Raw genomic sequence first — 16013 nt, 5'->3', positions numbered from 1 at the left:
TGGTGATAACCAGGGGAGCAGGCAAGTAGGAGTAAGAGCCAGATTTAAACCACAACAAAAAAAGCAACAGAAACAGATCACACAACCTTCAGATAGAGAATTAACAATTACAGATTATCTAAACAACAGTGCTCTCTCCTTTTTAAAAGAAGATATGAGTGACAAGTTTGAAAATAATTTCATGGGGTTGTAAGCATGACAAGTGATAGACCCAACTTGAATAAAAAAAGAACATTTCTAGAAATATAAAATAAAATAATTAAAATGAAAAACTCAGCGGGCACCTTTAGTAGCAGATGGGACAGCAGAAGAGAGGACTGGTGAATGGAAGAGAATTCAGAAGAAATTACCTACAATTCAGCACAAAGAGACAAAAAGAAAGAGTATGTGTAAGGGAGGGAAAAGAAAGGGAGAGCAGAATGGGACGTTCTCTCAGAAGAAATTTTAAGGGTGAAAAAAAACTTGGCAGAAGCAAAATTTGAGGATATAATGGCGGAGAATTCTCTAGAATTGATGAGAGATACCAATTCAAAGATGCAAAATAAAGCCGAAGCTAGACATACCACAATGAAACTTGAGAAAAGCCAAAGATAAACAAAATACTAAAATCTGCCAGAGGGAAAAGCGTGTGTTCAGAAGAAGGCCAGTTAAACGTGCAGACTTTCCACAAGAACAATGGAAAACCGTTTTAAATATGAAAGAAGATACCTGCCAAACAAGAGTCCTCTCCCCAGTGAAAATATATTTCACATTTCATTGAAATAAGGACATTCTTCAGACAAACAACAGAACAGATGATGATGCCAACACTCAGAAAAGGGGAGCCTTTAACCAGAAGGAAGGCAGGAGTGCGTTTCTAGTAGAAGAAATGCAATTCCAAGTGGAAGGTCTGGGATGCAAGAAGGAATGAAAAGCCACAGAAGGGCTGAATCTGTGGGTAAATCCAAATAAAGTGAATGTAAAAAAAAAAAAAGTGATAGTGATTTTTAGTTGTGTTAAAAAAATAAGCAAGACTGAAATAAAATGTCAAATGATAATATGCAATTAGCAGGGGGATAAACTGAGTGTAAGTATTAAGTGCCTTGCATTGCTTGTGAAGAGAGGGCTTTAACTGACTTCAGACAAGGATAAGTTGATTTTATGGCGAATATTAGAAAACCAAACATGATCATTCTGAACAGAAGAGAGAAAAATGAGTGAAAAGCCTCAGCCAATGCAAAAGAAGGCAGCAAAGGAGAAAAGGCAGGAGCGACACAGAGAAAGCACAAAATAAAAGAGATGCAAACCCAAATACATGAGTGGGCACATTAAGTGAAAATTAAGAAATACACACCTGAGGCAGAAGCCAAGGGAAGGGGATGCCATAATATTTGAACCTCCCCAAATTCCCACCACACACAAAACAGAGTAACCAGCATAGCAAAGCATCATTCACTCATTCATTCATTCATTTACCATACTTGCCACGCACGGTGGCCAAGGACAGCCGCTCTCCTGCCTTCTGCCAGCTGCATTAACAAACTAGCCCAAAGCGTGCTGGCTTCAAACACCCGTTTTGTTTTGGGGGACCGTGTGGGTCAGGGGTCTGGGGAAAGCTGGGCTCAGGCGCATCTCTGATCCACGAGGCGTTGGGAGAAGCCGGGGGGCAGGAGGCCCCACTTCCAGGAAGACGCCTTCACTGTCGCAGGCCCCTGAGCGAGGGTGGCCAGGGGTGTGGCGGGTTGGGGGCTGGGGGCTTGGGGAGCAGCTGCCCATGGCTCCCACGTGGCTTCGCACCGCAGGGCTGCTCCTTGCACCCCAAGATCGAGAGCTTCCAAGAGGCCCGAGAGATGCGGCAAGGTTTCTTAACACCTGGTTTTGGGGGAGGGGGGCATTATTAGGGCGTGAAGCTGTCCTTTCTAAGGCTGTAGTGGTGAGCCCGGGATAGATCCCACCGGGCTGGACAGTACCAGGAGTGGACCCCAATGTCAGCCAGGGCTTAGTGGTGTCGTATCGACAGCAGTTACCCCCTGAAGGTAGCGGACCCCATTAACACAGAACCTGATAGCAGAGGAGGCTGTGGGGGGCGGGGGACAGAGGGTGGACGATGGGCTATATTTCCTGCACATTTTTTCTGAAAACCTAAACTGCTCCTAAAACTCACTTTTATTTTTTTAAAATCTAGATAGGGTAATCTGGCAGCAACACAACCAAACCCCATGATGCCGTGAGGAGGGGACTGGGGTCCCCTCTGAGGCCAAAGAGTAGCAGAGAAGGAGCAGCCGACTTCAGTCCACACAGCCACCCATGTCAAAACACCGGGGTGGACCCCCTGACGGCCGCCAGCTCCCCACGGCAGAGGGAACTGCGGGAGACAGAGGGCGAGGCCAAAGCCCAGGGTCGTGAGCACAAGGGAGCCCAGAGGCCACTGCCCAGGGAGCCCAGAGGCCACTGCCCAGGGAGCCCAGGCATCATGACCGGAAAGCAGGGGCCCCGCCTGAAGTGGGCACTTCGCCAGCCCAGCCCAGCCCTTATGAGATTTTGGACCAAAATAAAAGAAAGCACAACCCTGCACCATGAGCAAAGCTAACAGAAACAGGAGAAATACACTTGCAATTCATATCACAGGTAAAAGACTAATATCCCTCATATATTAAAAACTTCTAAAAATTGAGAAAACAAAGGCCAAACAGCCCTATAGAAAAATGGTGAAAAATGGGCAAGAGATATTAATAAATCACCAATGTAAGATGAAATGCAAATAGCTCAAATACGTGAAAAGATACTCAATCTCACTCACCTCAGGAGAAATGGGAACTAAAGCTACAGCAGAATCACCACATCCCCCTATCTGGCGAGCATTCTACAGTGTGACAGCCCTGTCCGCCGGCCAGGCTGCGGGAAACCCACGTTCCCCTACATCGCTGGTAAGAAGGTGAAATAATAGCACCCACCTCCTGGGGGAGGGATTTGGGCAAGACAGCAAACTGACATAATCATTTCCCTTTTGACCAAGAACTCTCACCTCTAAGAGCCCTTCCAAGGCTCCACTGGAAAACGTGAAACGAGGTCTGCATGAGGCCATCCACGGCAGAGTTGCTCCCAGAGCCGAGGCCCGGGACAGCATGAGCATCCCGGCGGAGAGTGAGCTGCCCTGGGGGGGACCCGGCCCCCAGCCCCCAGCGGCTCAGAGGAGCCTGAGGAGGGGCCGGGAGGGAAGACCCGTTCCCGCCGGGATGGGAACCGAACTGGCAGTGCGGGCCGGAGCGCAGCGCCTGCAACCAGGGCCAGGCAAGCGCACGCAGATGCATGCGCATTTGCCTACACTGCTCTTAAATGGAAGGATAAATCAAACACTGATTTTTAAAAATGTGACCAGTATGTGAAGGAGAGCAAGATTAAGAGGACAATTTGTAGCTTTGTATGTTTTGAGATATCACTAAAACAAAATTAAATCAAAACTAAAGGAAACAAAGCTACACCTAAAGAGTGAAAGCAAAGTAAAACAAATGAACCTCATGGATTATATCTTCAGATAAAAAGAAATGCAAATTGGGGCAATGGCGAGAAAGGGGGAAAACTCAACTTCCTCAAGTGGAGAATTTTTGATATCCTCACAAGCAGTGGGGACCTCAATCGGGGGGGTTGTTCATATGAAACTTAACCCCACAAATGATAGGCGAAGCCTACTTAAAATTAGGCCTAAGAGTCACCCTCAGAGAACCTCTTTTGCTGCTCAGATGTGGCCTCTCTCTCCAGCCAACACAACAAGCAAACTCACCACCCTCCCCTTGTCTACGTGGGACATGACTCCCAAGGGTGCGAGCCTTCCTGGCAGCATGGGACAGAAACCCTAGGATGAGCTGAGACTCAGCATCAAGGGATTGAGAAAACCTTCTTGACCCAAAGGGGGAAGAGTGAAATGAGACAAAATACAGTGTCAATGGCTGAGAGATTTCAAACAGAGTCGAGAGGTTATCCTGGAGGTTATTCTTACGCACTATATAGATATCACCTTTTTAGTTAAGGTGTAATGGAGAGGCTGGAGGGAACTGCCTGAAAATGTAGAGCTGTGTTCCAGTAGCCATGTTTCTTGAAGATGATTGAATAATGATATAGCTTTCACAATGTGACTGTGTGATTGTGAAAACCTTGTGTCTGATGCTCCTTTTATCTACCTTATCAGCAGATGAGTAAAACATACGGATTAAAGATAAATAAATAATAGGGGGAACAAACGTTAAAATAAATTTAGTAGATTAAAATGTTACTGATCAATGAAAGGGAGGAGTAAGGGGTAGGACATGTATGAATTTTTTTCTGTTTTTTTTAATTTCTTTTTCTGAATTGATGCAAATGTTCTAAGAAACAATCATGATGAATATACAACTATGTAACAATATTGTGAGTTATTGATAATATAACAAGAATGGAATGATCATGTGGTAAGAATGTTTGTGTTTGTATATTGTTATGTTGAATAATACAAAATTTTTTTAAAAAAGAAACACAAGAACTTTAAACTTCTTTTCATTGGCCACCGTGGTGTAACACATTCGCATTATTATTCTGAAACTATTGTGTATATAATAGAATAAAGCAAAGAATTACTCATCTTAATGTCATTGGCAAGAAGTAGAAATGTCCTTGATCCTAAATTTGAATGGGAAGTACAGTGTAAACTACTGATGCATTTTTTCTGACGCCTTTTTCTACATTTTGTCCCCTGAAAATCTTGGAAGTCACAGCCAAGGAGCCACGAGCTGCCCCAGCACTCAGCTTCGTGGGCTTTAAATAAAAAGTTCCCCACTAAAAGGAACCCGAGGCTGCCAGGGGTGGCTCATCCCAGGTCTAGGTAGGACATGTCTAAGAGGAGCCTGGAACATCTTGTCAAATGCTCTCCAGAACACCGGGATCCTGCCCAAGGACCAGGAGAAAACACAGGGGACCCTCTGGGACTTGATGGCAGCAAGGGCTTCTTTGACAAGACACAGAGAGCAACAGCCATAAGAGTAAGGAACTGGGAAATTAAACTTTCTCAACATTAAAGATTTCTGCTCATCAAATGGTATCCTTGAGAAAACGAGTCAGTCACTCATGGGGAGAAAATATTCACAGGGCATATATCCGACAAAGGTCTGACATCTAGGATGTATAGAGAGTATCTACAACTCCATAATAAAAGACAAACAACCCATTAGAAATAAGCAAAGGATCTGAACAGCTATTTCACAAAAGAAGATACACAAATGGCCAACAAACATGAAAAAGTACTCGCCATTGTTAATACTCAGGGAAACAGAAATAGAAACCACAAGGAGATACAGACATGTGCTCACCAGATCACCCAGGGCTCTATCTGAGATTCTACAAAAGTTTCACGCACTGGGCAGGCCACGGTGGCTCAGCAGGCAAGAATGCTTGGCTGCCATGCCAGAGGACCCGGGTTCGATTCCCGGTACCTGCCCATGTAAAAAAAAAAAAAAAGGTTTCACGCACTTTCTAGGGAAAAAAAGGCATAAGGAAGGGAGATGTCAATCAAGTAGAGATAGAGCAAAAAAGAAAAGAAATATTTAGGGTCCTTTATGAAAAAAGACAACCACAAAATTGGAGTACCCACCAAACAAACAAATGTCACTAAAACGTCAGGCCTTGCCAGGCTGACAGGAAAGGGCCCCACTAAACTGGGAATATTGTAAAACACCTCAATATCATAAAGATGAACAAATGAAAGGAAATCTACAAAGAAATATCAAGAAACAAAATTTCACACAAATAAGTGATAAAAATTCCCTCCCTCTTAAAAACAACCATGGAGTTCAGAAGGGACCAATAAATCCACCCAGGATTAAATATACTTGAACAAGCACTTGAGAATAAGAAAAACCACCATGAGTCAGGAATTCAAAAACTAAAAACAGAAATGAAAAATGGAAAGAAATGAAAAAAAGTTGATTAAACTCAGAAAAAAATAGTAGAAAATCCCAAAATTATCTGAGATGAAGAATAAATTACCTGGTGCCGAAGGGAGAAGAGAAGTGAATGAAAATTCAGTAAGAGGCAGTGAGTAATCGACAAGAGAAAAAAATGCACAACGAATGGAGTGACAAAAGACAAAAGGGTCAGAGAGAAAGAAGCATAAAATAAGCAGAGAGCATTCATATTTCCAGAGCCCCTGAAGAAGGAAAACAGAAAAATGAAACAGCAGTAATACTGAAAACTACAATCTAGGAAAACTTTCCATCTGTAGGAAAAGACCTGAATCTACAGACTCATAGGGACTCATCAGGATCCTGGAAAATAAATCCAGAATGGTCAACTTGGAGCCAAGCCTAGTAAAACTATTCAATTTCAAAGCCAAAGATAAAACCTTCAGGCCTTCAGACGAAAAATCATTTAACTTACAAGTCAAAGGATTATAATTTAGGATCAACATTTTAAAGCCAACATATAGGCAAGGCAACAAAGAAGTAACATTTTTAAAAGCCCCAAGGAAAGAAAGTATGAAAATGCCAGGAAAAAAAAATGTTCGAGGACTTGCACAAAGAACACAGTTGTCAACCTAAAGTAAAACCCTGAAGCCCAGGATTTCCGAGTCCTGGCATCAGGGCGCTCTCCTCCTCCCTCGGAGGAGGGGAGACCCCACTCCTTCCCCGCCTTCTTGTTGACTCAGTGTCCCAATAAAACCGTTCCACCTGGACCCTGCTCAGGTCCAGAGGCACCGCCTGGCAGGCTGAGGCCGGCGACCCTGGAGGTCGGACAGGATGTGGGTCCCTGCGCCGCTCATGTAAGGGAAGGGCTTGGGAGAGGACGAATCCAGCCCTGCTCGCCTCCACCCTTTTAATCCTGGGGTTTGGGGACGAGGACTCAAACCCAGGAAAGCCTGGGTCAGAAACTAAGCGCCCTCCCGGTCCCCCGTTTCTAAAACAAAAGGAGGGTAGAGCCCTGATGCTTCGCTCTGAAAAGGAAAATGAAAAAAGGCAGCAACAACCGGGAATAAAGTACTCTAAAGCTTCCGAAAACGGAAGAGCAGTTTATAGGACACAAAGCGGCTCCTGGCGGGCCTGGTTTTACGAATTATTTCTAATATCTAAATGATCCAGTGTCAGCTACAGCTGCAGAGGGACCAGAAACCAGAGCCAGGAGGAGTGCTTGGCCTGAGGATCTCTTCCATCCGGGCTGCTCGTCACCCGCCCGCCAGCCCCACAGTCCTTTCCGTTCCCCGCCCGTGCTAAGTTCCTCCGGCAGGTCTGGGTGGGAGGTCACACCGGGGGTTCCAGCCTGGCCTGCCACAAGGTGAGTGAGCAGAGAGGACAAGGATCGCAGACCCTGAGAAGGAGGAGTCGAGGCTCAGCAGGCAGGATCCCGGCTTCGGGACACGCGCGTGGCACAGCCAGTGCGCTCCGAACCGGCCAGGCTCCAGCGCGGGGGCCTTGGGGCGCTGGAAGCAGCTCGCCCCCCTCGCCCCGCTGCCCTGCGCCCACCGCCCAAGGCTGCCGCACCTACGCCCCAGCGGGGCGCGCACCCAGCGCACAGGCGCGCGCGGCTTCTCCGCGCGTTCTCGGATCCCAGGCCGCGCGCACGCGCTGGACAAGGCCGCGCCGGCTCCAGATCGCGCCCTGTGTCCCTGAAAGGGGGGCAGCTCCCCGAATCCAGCCGTCCAGGCGGCCTCCGCCCCTGCCCCGGGGTCCCCGCCTTCCGCCGTGCAGCTCCTCTGCTCCCGGCCTCATCCCATCCCCTCTGCCTCGTGACCCCCACCCCCACCCCACGGTGCCGGCTCCCTCCACCAGCGCACCTCCCCACTCCTGAGACACTCACTTTCACCCCACGCTCTTGTGTCAGAGCCACACCAAAACCCTTAAAATAAAGCAGGGTAAGAAAGCTCCTCAAGGGCTGGCTTCTAACAGTGCAGGAAATTCAACCCAAATATCCAATGGCAAGGGACTGATAAATATAGACAAACACCCCAAATCACATTTTCAGTGACTTTTGGAAATGCTCCTGTAGCGATAGGACATTTTAAAAATAGAGGTTAGAAAATAATCACAGTGTGAGCCGAACGTTGTGTGTGTGAAAGGAACAGGGGGTGTTCCTCAAACAAGACAGCAGCCCCACCCCTGGTGGAGGGGATTGGGATGGGCAGGCAGGTATGTGGGCATGGCCAAGGGAAAGGGACTCAAAGGCTTGCAGGAGTACCCTGCCCAGATGTCTTGATTGAACTGATCTGTAATTTTAGGATTTCCAAAATAACCGTGCATGGTCTCATGATCAGGAACCAAGGAACAACAGCTTCAGAAGGGGCCCGAGTGTAATGGGGGGCTGCCCTGAGGGAGGAAGCCAGCAACAAAGGGCCCCCTCAGGCCGGCTGGAGCGGCTGCTGCAAGGTGGGCCCCAGGCCTGCGGACCTGAGAGCTCTGCGGCCGCAGGCCATGACTGGGAGTGCCCAGCTGGGTGGGTGCCTTGGGCAGCCTCTCCCAGGGGCAGGTGGGGTGGAGGGGGCACCTGCAAGGCAGGCAATGCCAGCAGGAAGTTCTGGCAGGGCCAGGGCATGGGTTGCCCGACTTAGCCCAGGACAGCCTTGGTGCAAGGGACCCGCTGTCCACCCACCAAGCCGTCAGCAGATCATAGAAAGGGTCCAGGGCCGCGTGGTGATGCAGGGAGTGTGGAGAGGGCCCATGCCGGGGTGGGCAGTGTCAGACAGGAGGGGCTCAGAGCAGAGGACGGCGGGCCTGGTAAGCGTCCTGGCCCCAGTGGAGGTGCCTTTTTTAAACCCCTGGACTAAGGCTCAGGGGTGCAGACCCTAACACTGCCTCTGAGACTTGGAACAAGCCCTTCCTGCCCGCTCCAGGTCTCAGGTGCCTTCCTTCTAGATGGTTCTCCAGTGATGCTTACACCCCCTCCCTCACTGGGCTGCAGGCCCCTCCCAGACCCTTGGGCCTCTCTGCAGCTGGTGCCTCCTCTCATGGTGACGCGCTGCACCTGGTCAGGTTGGGGTCAAGACTCCCTGAAGACCTGACGCAGGTACAATGCAGGTACTCGCAGCATTGCCCAGCACTCAGCAAGAGTTATCCAGTGGCCAACAGATTTTATCATCACTATTCTCTCTTTCTCGTCATTTTTCTTTTTTATAACAAGGTCTTTTCATTGTTACGCCATTTTCACCATCTCCTATATCTTGTAACATCATGAATGCAAACTTTCGGTGCCTAGAACTTGTTCTAGGTCTTTGCTGCTGCCCGTGGTCGCTGGGAACCTTGGCCCCACCTGCCCGCTGGGGTCGCCCAGAGGCGGCCAGTGAGGACCCGGCCTCCCCGGTGGGTGGATGCGGCTGTGTGCCTGCTGGTCCTGGCCCCCAGCCGAGGGCCTGGCCCTCCTGACCGTCCTCCTGAAGGCGGGTCATGCCTCCTGTGCTCAGCTCAGTACCCCAGGACCACTTCGGAAGGTCAAAGTCTGCAGGGCCTGTGAGACAGGCGGCCATGCACATGGGAGCCGTCAGCCGCCAGAGATAGAGGAGGAGGGGAGCGGCAGGGCCTGCGGACCCCTGCTTCTAACCCTGCACCTCCCGGCCCACCCAGGGGGTCGCCCCAGCACCTACCCCCAGGGCCCCCTGGGAGACTCAGAGGACAGGGGGCGGGGAGGCGTTTCCTCTCTCCAGCAGTTCTTCGAGTCCGCCCCTGCAACTGAGTCTTGGCCCCGCATCCTGACACTCCCAGGCAACGTGCAAACAGAGCAGCTTCCCTCCAGTCGCCCCACAAGACGCAGGCAGGAGGCGACCGCCAAGGCCCCTCCCCGTGTGCCGGGGTGACGGCGGGCTGGGTCGGCCTCTTCACCACCCCGAGCCCTAAGCGGACCCTTTATCCTGGGCTCCTGAACCCACCCACCGCCGACAGCGACGCCCCAGCGCCCCGCGGAATGCGCCCAGCGCGCGCGAAGCCAAACAGGGAGCCCAGGCCCGGCGCCGCCGCCCCCGCACCTGCGCCCCGCCCCGCCCTGCCGCAGCAGGTGTCCCCGCGGGCGCCCCGCTGGCAGGAGACCGGGAAGCAGCTGGGTGGGCGGTGGGGCGGGGCCGGAGGGGGGGAGGCCGCTGGCGGGCGGGGCGCCCTGAAGCACCTGGGGACTGGAGCGCGGGGTCGGGCTGCTCCCTGGGCGCGGCTCCCCGGGCTCCGAGGCGATGGCGGCGTCCCACGGCCCCGCGCAGCCATTGCAGTGGCGCTGCGGCGGGGGGAGCGCGCGTCACCGCGTGCGGGCGCCCCGAAAGCCCGGCCCCCCCCCGCCACTCCCTCGGCCGGGACGCGCGGGGCTCGGCGACAGCCACCCCCATCCCTCACCCGAGCCTTCATTTTCCTTTTTTCCACGGCCTCGGTGAGGTCTTTCCAGAGAAGGAAAAGAGGTCGCTGAAAACGAGCCTGGCTGCCGCGGTGGGGTCCACGGGGCGCGGCGAGGAGAGCCAACCCGGGGCCGTGGGGCAGGGCGGTCCCCCGAGCGACGCCGATTTACGGGGGACTTACCCATTTCGAGACTCGCTCACCTTCGCTCTACGCTGCCTGTCAGCAGCGGAGACGCAGCGCGTGGATTTCAACTGTCAGCTCTCGGCTTCGCATTTCCAAAGGCTGCCTCCCACGCTCCTGGGGAGAGAGAAATGCTGTTTGGAGCCTTGCACTGAACGAATAATGTCGCTGCTCCCAATACAGACCCACGATTCAATTCAACGAATTGGTACTAGCGCCGCGCCTGTGGCGCCTGCTGGCCAGGAGTCCTCCCTCGAGCGCTTCTGGAGTCCCCGAGCAGGAGCCCTCATCCCGGAGGAAGGGACCAGTGCGCCCACCCGCCTGGTAGAGGGACTGGGGGATTCAGTGACCCGGTGCCGGTAGCCAGGTGGGGCGGCACCGAGCCAGGGCCACGTTCTCTGGACGTCAGCATCTCAGCACTATACCCGCCCATGCGAGCCTATTTTGAACTGTTTCCATTGTGCATGGTGCAAATAAAAATTAATAATACCACTAATAAAAATAATCTGTTTTAAAACTCTAGGCTGGGACCCATGACAAGGCACAGAAGCCAAGAATAGGTCAACTCCTGACCAACATTTAAAAAATGGAATAAATAAAATGAAAAATATCAAAATATGTCACGCACAGAAGAGGCGAATATTGTTTTATGAATTCTGCATTAAATGTTCCCTAGTGGAAAGCATTCCTTCCTCAGACACCAAAGACTTATAAATCAGCAAAACCCAAAGATTGGGGCATGAAAAATAAACATTTTGCAAGTGGGTCACTTGCAACATAATTTCACTAGTAAGTGTAATAGTGAGAGAGTCAGTCCCTGGACCCGGGCATTCTGGCTGGCTACAGGAAAACCAGTCCCATTCATTGCTTACTGGTTAAGAACATGCCTGACAGTAGGGAACTTCAACTTTCCAAGGCATTGTTCTCCCAACTGGCCACCCGTCCAGATCTTTAAATAGGCCAGTCCAGCACTCTATAGACCAGCCATTTCTGGATGAGAGGCATGGTATGGCTAGTAAATCCCACAGCTGTCAATGTGTTATCTCCCTTCTTTGGTTCCTTGCTCAGCAGCGGTAGTGAATGGGAGAGTATAAAAGCACATAAGACATTCTGCAAGTCTCCAGATGATGTTCCTGGCGGAGGCTGGGTGAACAGGGAGGGCAAAACCACACCCAGAAGAAGTATCTACTCAATGAGGATGAATCACTGTCTCCACCACCATGAAAGGCTGGCTCCACCAAGGTGTGTGGCCGTATCAGGGCTCCGAGTTGGTCTCGGTAGCCGAGAGACTGAGCACTCAGCAGTGGCCGGAGCCAGATCAGCCTCGGAGGGGAAGATCCAGGTTAAGCCCAAACATGATCACCGTCCACGCTGCCATGGCCACCTCTTTCGTGAGCCCTTTGAGCCAGGACGAGCCTGGCTGAGGTGCTGACACTCCAGAACGGGTCATCTTATCGACCTGATTATTGAGCGTCTGTGTGGTGGGGGCATTGGGGGAGCACTCCCGTGGAACACAGACGTTCTCAGATCCGGGCCGCCCTGTTCCCCCACCCTCAGCACCAGCTTCATCCTCAGCCTGGGTACCCGCAGGGCGCCAGGACGTGGCAGCATTGCGCACATCACATCCGGTACCCGCAGGGCGCCAGGACGTGGCAGCATTGCGCACATCACACCCGGTACCCGCAGGGCGCCAGGACGCGGCAGCATTGCGCACATCACACCCGGGCATGCCGATGTCCAGAAGAAGGGATGAGTGGACCCTCCTGAGGGTCTTTTCCCAGAAGTCTGGGGGCAGGCGTGACCAGAGTTCTTTGTTCAGTGCAGCCTTCTCTGTCTCCCACCTTTATCCCTGCCTCTGATTTTCATGGGATATGTACTGATGTACTATATCATCAAAAGCAGTCACTGGTGAAATTTCCCTCCATCTATCTACTTATCAGCATGGGCACCCCTCATAAAATGCAGATAACCACTTCTGTCCTCTCCTATTCCAGAGGGGTTTGTGGGGACGAGGATGATCAGATAGGAGAGAACTCGGAGCCCTGGAGGAAATCTTCGTGAAAACACGTGTGATCCAAATGTACAGTGGGGTCTCCTTGCCCCTTAAGACTTAGAAAAGTGCTTGAACTCAGGTTAGACTTCTCGGGTTCTTTAGTCTCAGGCTCTGCCCTGGGGTCCTGCTTGGAGTTGTTCCCTCGTGTCCTCCCACCACATCCTTCCGTGGTGACCTCCCCTTCTCTGTCGTCTCCCACTCCACATGCAGAGCTTTCGTGACCATGGGGGTTTGCTGAAACCCACACCCTGAAACTGCAAACGGGTCATAGGTGTCCACAACTGGAAGACCCCTGGCCTGTCCTCCGTGGAGGAAGCATCCTTGTTCTTCATTGTCATCTACCTGTGTTCTGTCTCTTCTTCTTCCTTCTATCTTTCCTCCCCGACCTACTTCCGTCACCCCTTTCTCTAAGAGTGTCCTCTCAAACTCCAGATGTCATTCAATGATACACAGGGGTGTTTTGTGAAATGTGGGCCACAAGCCTCCTGACTTAGCCCTGCAGTGAAGATGCCTCGCCCCCAGCAAACCTGGACATCCCAGTGGGGATGTCTGCATTTACGTCAGGCTCCCAAGAGTTTAACAGCGGTTGTTATTAAAAGAAACATTTCTGTACAAGACTGAAGGCAGAGAGGTTTATTATGTTTGGAACTAAGTTTTCTGTAACATGTAACCTAAAACAATCTCTTTCGATAGCTCGTTTCAACAACCCAAACTCCTGGAGCCCAGAACGGGAATGACGCCTTGTAATTCTCTATAGCTTAATATAATACCAGGATACATCTCAGACTATGCTGGCTGATAATTTAAAAGTATTACTATTCTCACCTGCCATGCCAGAGACCCGGGTTTGATTTCTGGCCCATGCACTTCCCCAAAAAACAAACAAATAAGCCAACAAACAAACAAACAAAAAACACATTCAATGAATGGTGCTGCAATGACAGGGTACTCACATGGAAAAAAGAATGAAATGTGATCCCCACCATACAACATACCAAAAAAAAAAAAAAAAAGTATTAGTAGAGTCCTGTCTTAGTTTGCTAAAGCTGCCAGAATGCAATGCAACACACCAGAGATGGATCAGCTTGCAGAATGGGGATTTATTTAGCTACAAATTTATGGTTCTTCAGAGGAAACGCAGTTGGCTTTCCCTGGCTTTCTCTGTCACATGGGAAGACACAGGGAGGATCTGCTGACCTCCTCTCCTGGCTTCTGGGTTCCAGTGGCTTTCCCCGGGGTGATTTCCTTCTGTTTCTCCAAATGTCTGGGCTGAGCTGAGAGTGCTGAGACGAGGTGTGCTGTGCTGCTTGGGCTGGGCTGGGTGGGGCTGCAGGGGCCTCGGGGGCAAGTCTCGTCTCTCTCCAGCCTCAGCTCCAGCAGCCACGGTAGGAGAGTCAAATGCCAACGAGGACGGAGACCCCCCAGTGGCTGGGCCATTCCATGTGTCCCCAACCATCTCCCATTCCGTGTGTCCCCAACCATCTCCGCTGCAGTTCTGAGCACAGGAAAGAGTGTCGTGCTGGGGGTTCGGATGCCTTAGAACTCATTGGTAAAAAGACAAAGGATATAATAGCAAAAGGGGATCCTGGATTTCAAAAAGCAAGGGCCTGATGTACTGGAATTCTGTTCTGTCTCAGGTTTTATGAGAAGCAGAGGAGAAAAAAGAGACAGATAAAATGAGGCTGCCATGGAAACAGACAGGAAAACTCATTGTGCTCTCCTCTTTGATGAATTTCAAGGCCTTTCACATCTAGAAACCGTGAGAGTGCTTTCCCACGACAGTGAACTAAAAGTAAAACCAGTATTGATTCTCTGCGTGAAGAAGAATTAGCGACTTTAGAGCTTGAGTTGGAGCAACTCAAAGCAGCATTTTCTCTAGGAGAATTCTGTGAGAAAGAGGAAGAGGAGGGAAAAGGGATGAAGACTCTACCAGAGAGCTAACACCTCCAAGCCAGAGAAGCTGGCCAGGGCAGGAAACACCACCTATGAGAGGATCAGGGCATCTCTAAACTAGCCATTAGCAGCGGAGGCGGAGAAGAGCAGTTCGGAGAAGGTACTGAGCAAGTCAATAACAGTCCATTAGGGATGGCCATGCATCTGCCGCCCGGAGCCTGGCAGAACTGAGCGCCTGCGTCATTGGACTGTTCCGGGAACAGCAGGAAGTGACAGCCACAGAAAGGAGCAGAACCCTTTCCCGGAGGACAGCTGTGCTGTGTGAAGAGCTGTCCTCTCTCTCAAAGAGTTCACCAGCTGCCTGACAACTGCTGCGATCAAGGAAAGGGCGATACCTTCAACCCGTGAACCCCTGCAGTATTTCCAGGGGCGTCCAGCAGCGCTTCCTGCGTCCAGCACGCCTGCCAGCTGCCTGTAGCTGGGCTGGAGGTAACTCACATTGAGAGCAAGAGGTGTGAGCCACAGGTCCTGAGGCCTTTGCTAGAACAGAGAAGATTCAACCTAGATCTTGTGCTGGCCAAGAAATGCCGCTTTCTCCTGGGTACCCCTGCAGAAATGAGAAGGGGTTATCTTAGTGTCTAAAAACTCAGGCAGGAGAGCAGGTTTAAAGAGGAAAGTTTGTTGCCTTTGCTGCTTGGCTGAAGTGTTCAGATCCTCACGTTGCTGTTCCCAATGATTATAATTAATAAACTATTTGGAAATTAACTTTTGTATAAAGTCTAAGAGTAATAGCTCTAGATAAAGGTTAGGGGAATGCTCAGGCAAAAATACAGGTCTGTTTTTGCAGTGGTGAAAAACACTCACAATCTTGCCATGGATATAATTCTCCCCATGTATATGATTGCTTGTTATCCAAGAAACAGAGAACTTAATTTAGTATTCTGGATACATATGCTTGGTCTATTAATGCTGGGCACTTTCTCCTTTCTAGAACAAAATCTATGGCTTTAATAAAACTGAGTATGTATAAACTGTACAGTATAAATTGTAATGATAACTCTTTATCTCGTGAGTTCTTAGAAATGGTTAGGAAGTTGCATCTGCTGTTTCCCAGGAGAATATACGCCGTTAGGGAGAAAGCTGTAGCATTATTTTTGTGGGCGCATGAATCAGCCACAGCAGAGTGCCCTTTGCCTTCAGATTGTCTCTCGACCCAACCCCAGCATGATGGGCTCAAGTTTTAGCTGGCCACACTTGATTGAACTCAAGACCAGTAAGTGCAAAGTAGAGAAATGGTTCCATGTTTACCGATATTCTGAGCCTCTCTCTAGAATGTTTTTCATGCACACCCTATATGTGGGACATGTACTTAAATAACAGCCAACCCCCAAGGAGTGTTGAAGTTCTTTTTATAATGGGGCTTTTATTGTTCAAATGTTGCTGAAGTGGCTGTAGAGACCCATCAAAACGGTGCTCATTTATAACAGGATTTAGTCTATAAGGCACAATACATTTTTCCTCCATCTTTTCTGTTTGATTGTTTTAGTGTATTCTTTAGCATGTTTTTAGCCTTTTTTTTT

General features: G+C 50.2%; 1 protein-coding gene and 1 pseudogene across 1 annotated transcript in view; one reads left to right on the top strand and one right to left on the bottom strand.

Annotated features, from left to right (window-relative positions):
* JAKMIP3 (Janus kinase and microtubule interacting protein 3) overlaps positions 1-16013 on the bottom strand; it is a 166285-nt gene that overhangs the window by 118267 nt on the left and 32005 nt on the right. The window contains exon 3 of the mRNA XM_077126428.1: positions 10508-10604. The gene's annotated coding sequence lies outside the window, so the exon portion shown is untranslated. The remainder of the gene's footprint in view (positions 1-10507; positions 10605-16013) is intronic.
* Positions 13939-16013, top strand: part of LOC143653442 (protein FAM114A2 pseudogene) — a 30954-nt pseudogene continuing 28879 nt past the window's right edge.

Source organism: Tamandua tetradactyla, chromosome 13 (assembly GCF_023851605.1).
Source record: "Tamandua tetradactyla isolate mTamTet1 chromosome 13, mTamTet1.pri, whole genome shotgun sequence".
In the NCBI taxonomy this organism is placed as follows: domain Eukaryota; kingdom Metazoa; phylum Chordata; class Mammalia; order Pilosa; family Myrmecophagidae; genus Tamandua; species Tamandua tetradactyla.
Note: the sequence above shows the minus strand (reverse complement) of the source record. Positions and strands in the feature narration are given on the sequence as shown.